We start from the raw sequence: 8,203 nt of genomic DNA on the forward strand, positions 1-8,203 counted from the left end.
GCTTGAGCCAATAATAATTGATCTTTTGTTTTGTGGTGGGGGCGTTAAGGTTTACTGATTTTATTTTGTGTGTTTGAGTGTCTCGCCTGCATACATGTGTACCACCTGCATGCCTGGAGCCTGTGGAGGTCAGAAGAAGGTACTGGATCCCCTGCATCTGTAGTTACAGGACATTGTCAGCCGCTATATGGGTGCTGGGAGCCTGAGTTACAACAGCAGGAGCCATTAACCATGGAGCCACCTCTCCAGCCCCAGCGGTGGGTTTTGATATTAGTTTTCAGGCATGAACTTGCCACCCTCCACATCCCTAGTGCTGGGTATGCAGGAGTGTACCACCACACCCAGGAGCTTAGAAAACAGAGCACACACCGGGCTCAGCCAAATGCACCATTGGACTAAAGGTGTTTACCACAAGCATGGCACCTTCATTCCATCGTCCTTGGGACTCACAAATTAGAAGGGGTTGGGGGGCTGGGGAACTTCTGCAATTTGTTTTATGACCACCCAGGAACAAGCACAAATAAATAAATGTTTTTTTTTAAAGGACGCATGGGGAATTACAATAAATAAATAACAGTTTAACTAGTGGGGTTTCTGAGAATGTAGAACCAGAGAAAAGAATTTGCATTTTTACATGTTGATGATCACCTGCTCCAACCGGGAGACTTTTCTTCATCGATTTCTCTGCGTGTTTCCCAAGCTTCCGAGCTGGCTATGACATTAACAGCAGCTTGATTTTCCATTCTAACATCCCTCTTCACAAGTGTCACTCGCTTGCTCAAAATTGCCTCCTTAAAGGGCAGCAGTTTATTTTTACCATTCAAATTATGTGGCGTTTCACGTGATTTCCTTCGACTTTTCAGTTCACACTAATGGAAGACAGATGTGGCTAAGAAAACAGAGACAACAGAAGCTAAAGTGCCCGGCCACACTTTAGTCAATAGAATGCGGGAGTCCCAGTGCAAGCGCCACGCCACCCCTAGAGACCAGGTCAACAACGTTTCCTACAGACTCTGGCACACCCTGCACTGTTATCTACACAACTTCTTTTTAAAGATACAATGGCGCTACCAACCACACATGTAATCCGCACTGTGTAGATGGAGAGACTAGAGATCCAAGAGGCGAGCGCTTATTTATTGTAACGAGTGTGTTGGTGGGGGAGCCTGTGTGTGGAGGACAGAGGATGGCTTTGGAAGTCACTTCTCTCCTTCCATCAGGGATCAAATTCAGGCTGTCCAGTTGGCAAGCACCTTCACCTACTGAGCATCCGCACCAATTCCACTAACTTTTTTTTTTTTTTTTTGTGGATAAACCACATCCAAATTTCACATTACCAACCCACTTGTTTCCTCTGTGTACTCCTGCTTGATGTGTCTGTATGATTGTTCTAGCGCTGTCTGTTTCTCGTGTTTTGGAAACCATCGCCTTTCTCGGAAATCTCTTTCCATGGTAAACTAATCACAGACCTGCACTGTACCTCCATCTAGAATTTTAAGAGCAACATGAGTGTACCCAGGTTCATAGTTTAAGGATTGTTGATGGGGCTTGGGGTGCAATGACAAAATAGGGTGTCAGGGTTAAAAGAGAGGCAGGAACGGTTTGAAGCCCAAGTGTCCCATGTGATTTGAATGCTCGGCCCCTAAATGATGGCGCTGTTTTGACAGGAGGAAGCTTAAGGGGTGAATACCAGCTAGAAAAGTATATCACCAGGGGTATTGATCCGTGTGTGTGTGTGTGTGTGTGTGTGTGTGTACTCACTGTGTGTCCCTGAACTTGTCATGTTTTGCCTTGTTGACCATGCTGGACTTGAACTCATAGACACTGGCTTGCCTCAGCCTTTCCAACAGTCCATGTATGGTCTCATGAGCTGCCTCTGTGATGTAAATATTTCTCCTCCACTCCCGGTACATGATGTTCTGCCCAAGCACTTGGTGCTTCAGTGGAGACCAATAACTATAGACTCCCTATGGCACTATGAGGCAAAGTAAGTCCTCCTCCCTTATTTCCTGCAGGTGTTTGCTCACAGCAATGATAAAGCAACTAATATATGCAGGAAAATAATTCTGCCCCTGCACCCTTCTACCTCGAAACAGGTCTGAAGCCCCTTCCTACACTAGAGGAAAAGAACACCCTTCTCTCTAAAGACCCAGGGACACCAAGAAAAATCTGAGCCCCCCCCCCAGTCTACCAGCATCAGATATCACCCTTTTGATCAATCATATTTCTGCATAAGTGTTCATAAAATTATAGTATCTTAGTGCCCAGGAGATGGCTCCATAGATAAAGTCATTATGAGCAAGATGGAAAGTTCGAATCTCCTGTATCTGTAACGGAAGGATAGCAGGAGCTCTCTGGCCAGTCTGTTGACTAAACAGCAAGTTCCAGGTTTGATGAAGAGATCCTGTCTCAGGAAACTAAAGTGGGACATGATAGATGATATTCAGAGCTGACTACACACACACACACACACACACACACACACGTTTACATAATGCAATTTCTCTCATTCTTTGAACCTTTGTTTCTGGCCTCCCATGTTACATAAAGCTTATTTCAAATAAATTTGTTATGCTGTTCTCTTGTTAATCTTCTTTTGTCATAACTGTCAGCAGTGAACCTAGCAATGGGCTAGGAAAGAAATCTCTTCCTCTACAATTGTCTCTTGGGGTGAAGAAAAGCATGCATGTCCTGTATAACATTTGGGGTGTGATTAAGGAGCATCTGCCTTTGCTGAAAGGCAAATGGAAGTGGGCGTCCTGCCTTTTCTCTGCCTACCCTCTTCTGAGAGGCATTATCACAACCTTTGAAATAAGAACACTAACTGGCAACAGCCCTGGAAGGTGATTAGCCATTTTGTGATATTTTCTGCGCTGTCAGGGGTTCACTGTGTGGCTTTGAACTTTGCCAGCTGTGGTTTACTTCTTTTCAAGACAAGGAACATAGAGACTTCCTCAAAAGACTTAAGCCCTTTAGGGGATGTAGTGTACCCCCAGCACAGGGAGACTGAGGGGAAAGAAGTCCCACCAGGACAAAGACAGCTTGGTTTACAGAGTGTAAAACCGCCTGAGCTATATAGTAAGACTATCTCAAAAACAAAAACAGAGCCGGGCGTTTATGGCACATGCCTTTAATCCTAGCACTCAGGAGGCAGAGGCAGGCGGATCTCAGAGAATTCAAGTCCAGCCTGGTCTACAAGAGCTAGTTCCAGGACAGCCTCCAAAACCACAGAGAACCACTGTCTTGGGGGGGAAAAAACCCCAACAGTAATTAAAGACTCACATACATAGCCTTGTCTGTTATAACAGAATAGCTTGCATATAGACTTGATAAGCCAAGAAATAATTCACACATCAGTTATAGATGCAGGGTAATCTGGAGGAACCCTAAAAATCCAAGCAGCTAATCCTCCCCGGTGTCTGTCTGCCTGTCTCTGAAATGCAGAACCAGGAACTGTGTGTGCAGGGCAGAGCTGGGGATCTCACTTCCTTTATTTTTAGTTGTGAGCCTAACCTTTAATGGCTGAACCCTCTCTCCCTCCAGCCCAAGTCTAGCTTCCTGAGAAAAAATGTTTAGTGGTATTTCATGTTTTTAAATGTAGCTTTACTTTATATTTTAAAATTTTGGGGTAAAGGGAAAACAACAGGCCTTAAAACTAATTTTAAAAATAAGGATGGTGGTTGTGTTTGTCTCACAGGATTGAGGATAAAACTGGACTGTCAGAATTCTAAAAGAATCCCCGATTTGGTATCAGGTCTGTCAAAGAGGGTTGCGATCTCTTGTTGCCCCTGCAGAAACTGACTCACAAGGACAAAATTTCCCCTGGCGTTTCTGATGGGTCACTCAGTCTAGTCCCCAGCCAGTGGCTGTATATTCTTTTTAGTTCCACCCTCAGAAGAGTACACTGCCACTGGAAAACTTTAACATACATTCTTCTTTTTTATTTGACTTTATATTTTTGTAGCCATGATAAATTCAGGTTATCGAATAATTGCAAAATGGAAAACTCCCAGATATCTGCAGCAGAGTCGTGTTTTAAGGAAGCCAGCAGCGTGCCCCTGCCTCTCTCTGTCTCATCAATGAGGAACTCTTCCCACCAGCTTGGAGTGAGGAACTGCAGACGCCAGCAGCTGGTAACTTTGTCCTTAGGCAACTGGCGTGAGCTGCAGCGCCCCCTGGAGGCCGCCAGATGCGCAATGAAGCGTCCAGACTGCATCCTGGGCACAGGGTCTCAGGCTGCTGAAGTCTGCCCTCTGGTGGCCATAGAGACTAATTACATTTCAAAACATACTTTTTCTCAGTGAATACAAGTAAGAAATATTTCACATGTCACACAGGATCACAAGGTGCCTGGTAAGACACAGAATGATGCCAGATTTCCTAACAGGGTAGGGGTGGACTGGGAACCAGAAGAGGAGGAAGGAATCCAGAGAATGTATGATTGGCATGCTAAGCATGTATCGTGGAAAGTCTCTTTATAGGGTACACAAAGAGACAGGAGTTTTAGGCAATCCACAACAGCTATGGAACACAAAATTGTGAATTTACTTAAAATGTATTGTAGCACAAATAACAAGAACCCAGAGACAGATATGGGGGTTAAAGCTGAAGATCAGAAAAGCAAAGTGGCCAACCACTAGAGAGTTCTCACCTCCACCAACACTCAGACCAAAGGGTGATAGTGTCCTCTGATTGCATCTCCAGACTGCACTGTTCCTCAGACTGCCTCAGATTGCCTTGAGTTCCTGTATCCTCCCACTTTATATTCCTTTCTCTGCCCAGCCATATCACTCCGGTCTCCACCTCCCTAGTGCTGGGATTAAAGGTGTGAACTCTGTTTCTCTTTTTAGACTGATTTACTCTCATGTAGCCCAGGGTGGCCTTGTTCTCACAGAGCTCCACCTGCTCCTGTCTCCAGAGTCCTGGAATTAATGGTGTGTACCACCACTGCCTGGCCTGTATGGCTGTGGCTAGCTTTGCACTCTGATCTTCAGGCAAGCTTTGTTTGTTAGATCACAAACAAAGTATCACCACACCGTATGGGGTTGTTGTTGTTTTAACTCAACTGTGAAGTTGTGGATGCCCGTGTCTTGTCCCAGTGTCAAAAGGTTGGACATGTGTGGTGGCGGGGGAGAAGTGGGTCATAACCCTGGCTGTAAGGATGAGCATGTGTGACTGAAGAACGAACACGTGTCCTGCGTTGTTCCCAGTGTAGACAGGGAAAGCAGAGTTATTCTCAGGGTAGACGGGGAAACACTCTCTATAGTAACAGCTCTGTAATTCTATGTTGAGGGTGAAAATGACATCTAAACAATTCCGATAATTTAGACTTCCCTAAGCTGGTTTAGAGTTCCGGGAGACTTTTCAAATACATTCCACGATGATGAGGACACAGCGAAATTGAAGCCTGATGCATTGCTAATGGAATTATGAAATGTTGCAAGTGCCATGGAAATCATTTTGGCATTACCTCAAAAAGTTGGACGCAGAATTACTATAAGCTCCAGCAATTCTATTCTTAGGTACATATGCACCCAAAGAAATTAAAAAAAACAAAACATCTCCATAGACAAAAGCCAGTACATGAACTCACATGATAGCACTAAACACAACAGCTAAAGATAACAACAACCCAAATGTATAAGAATGTCTGCCCAATGGGTTATCACAGGGGAACAAAAAACACTGACATGTGCTAAGAGGCTAAAGAAGCCAGACATAAAATATTATGTTGCATTATTTTCAGTTATGAGAAATATGCAAAATAGGCAAGTCTATAAGAAAAATATTAGTGGTTTCCAGGACCTAGAAACAGCCTAATGGATGTGGGCATCTTTGGAGACAGTGAAGTATTTGGGGACTAGATAGGAGAGATGGTTGCACATCTCTTTGTGCTAAATGCCACTGAATTTTACACATTGTGTGTGTGTGTGTGTGTGTGTGGTTTTGTGCTCTGTAACTTTCACCATAATGGTAAATTAAATTTTAAAATGGCTTTAAAATCTTTGTAATGACCAGTAACTTTAGAAATGACTTCTAGCTGAAGAGGAAATGAAAAGATTGTTGCAGCTTGAACAATGTTCACTTTAGTCAGCATAATGTAAAGTTTTGTTTTTCCTAAGCTGGCTGCATCTCAACAGTGTCCAGCCTTTAATGTTATGAAAATTCCTGTGATATAGTCATACGGCTGATGATTATAGTTGTGAAAATAATCAAATTTTAGTGAAAGGCTTAAATAAAAGAAAATAGCCTCACTGTGTGAGCCACCCTGGCTTTGTGTGGCTCTAATTAAGAGAAAATTTCTTTAGGCTGTGGAGATGGCTCTAAGGATAAAGGTCTTCTTCACAGGCCCGGAAACCCGAGATTACCTGCCCCAGGACCACATACAAGGTAGAGGCACTTGTCATTAAGCCTAACAACCTGAATTTGAACACAGACACCCACATAGTAGAAGACAAGCATCAACTTCTACAAGTTACCCCGATCTCTATACACATGCCCATGAGTGTAACGTGTGATGTGTTGTGATGGTGTGAGCACAAACACGCACAACACTCATGTATGTACAGACGTGCGCGCGCACACACACACAAATAATAAATTTAAAAATGCAAAAAAGAAAGAAAAGGGGGAGGGAAGCCTGTAACCCCAGTGCTGGAAGGCTGAGAGTGGGGAATCTTAGGGGCTACCAGCCTAGACAATTGGTGAGCACCAGGTTCAGTGAGAGGCTGTCCAAAAAATAAAACGTTGAAAGATAAAACGGTGCCCTGAAAATGGGCGTTTCGTTCTAATTCCTTATTCCACAGAGTCTAAGATGCAAATGCACATTAACTGACTTTTGTGTTGCTGTTACCAAACAAAGCAGGAGAGGGGCTGACTTGGACTCGTGGTTTATAGAGACACAAGTACACCAACGTGGAAGGTAAATGGAGGCACGGACACATTACTCGACAAGCTGAGTGGGTGCAGTGTGCCCGTCCAGAAATATCGTTAATATTGAGATTATCAGTTCTTTTAGGGAAAGGACTATCACACATACCTTATATATTTTGGTATCCCCATTGGTTTTTGCAAGTTTTTAGTAAACATTTATTAAAGGAGTTAAGTTTAAATATGCTTACTTTTAAGTACGAAATCATAGTCAGATGTGATGACACATGCCTTTAGTCCCAAAATTCAGGGGAAGAGACAGGTAGATCTATATGAATTCAAAGCCAGCTTGGGCTATAGTAAGTTCCAGGCTAGTCAAGGCTATATAGTTGAGACCCTGTCTCAAAAACAGAAGTGAGGCATTGTACACATTTTAATGCTTGGAACTCTGGGTAATTTTTTGAAAGAATATAAATGTTTAAGAATATTTAGAAAATAATTATCATATTTGATTAACCCTAAGGTATTGACTGTGTGACATCATTGTTTTATGTCCTGTGGAGACAGATATGCTGCCACTTGGGACAGAGTCCTTTTATACCACCAGGTTCTTTATTTCACATTTATTGAGATGGCTTTTAAAGGACTTTTTAGGAAAGATATTATTTTATACTGCTTACATATGCATATAAAAAGCAAGAAAATCCAAACTCGTTTACAGTTCGTTACAGTTCGTTACAGAACCCAATTTTTCAGGATGTTTCTGTATGATACTCATTAATTCCCATGTTTTTAAATCAAGAATGGCCCAGCCTACTTGGGTGAGTGCTTTCCTGATATGCATGAAACCCTGGGAGCACACTTATAATTCCAGCACCCAGGAGGTGGAGCAGAAAGATCAAGAATTTAAGATCATTCTTGACTACATCACAAGTTCAAGGGCAGCCTAGGATACATGAGGCCCTATTTTAAAAAGAAGATGGAATCAAGATAGTTTCTAAAAGACCGTCCCAGGGCTTGCTTAGGCAGCACAGATACTAAAATTGGAACTACAGAAAAATTAGCATGGCCCCTGCTCAAGAAGGACATGCAAATTCATGAGGCATTCCATATTTTTCTGAAAAGAAAGTTGGCTTTGCCCATTTCTTACTTAAAATAAAAATAAAACACTTGATGTAAAATACAGTGTTCCAGGAGTTGGAAAGATGGCTCAGCAGTTAAGGGCATTTGATACTCTTCCAGAGGACGGGGTTCAACACCCACAACATACATGAGACTTACAACTGTCTGTAACCCCAGTCCCAGGGAATCCCAACACCCTCTCTGGCCTCTG

The 8,203-nt window shown here is 43.0% G+C and overlaps 1 pseudogene; it reads left to right on the top strand.

Annotated features, from left to right (window-relative positions):
- Positions 1–7,887: 7,887 nt before the first annotated feature.
- Positions 7,888–7,987, top strand: LOC127229440 (uncharacterized; annotated as a pseudogene).
- Positions 7,988–8,203: the final 216 nt, after the last annotated feature.

This window comes from Phodopus roborovskii, unplaced genomic scaffold (genome assembly GCF_943737965.1).
Source record: "Phodopus roborovskii unplaced genomic scaffold, PHOROB, whole genome shotgun sequence".
Classification (NCBI taxonomy): domain Eukaryota; kingdom Metazoa; phylum Chordata; class Mammalia; order Rodentia; family Cricetidae; genus Phodopus; species Phodopus roborovskii.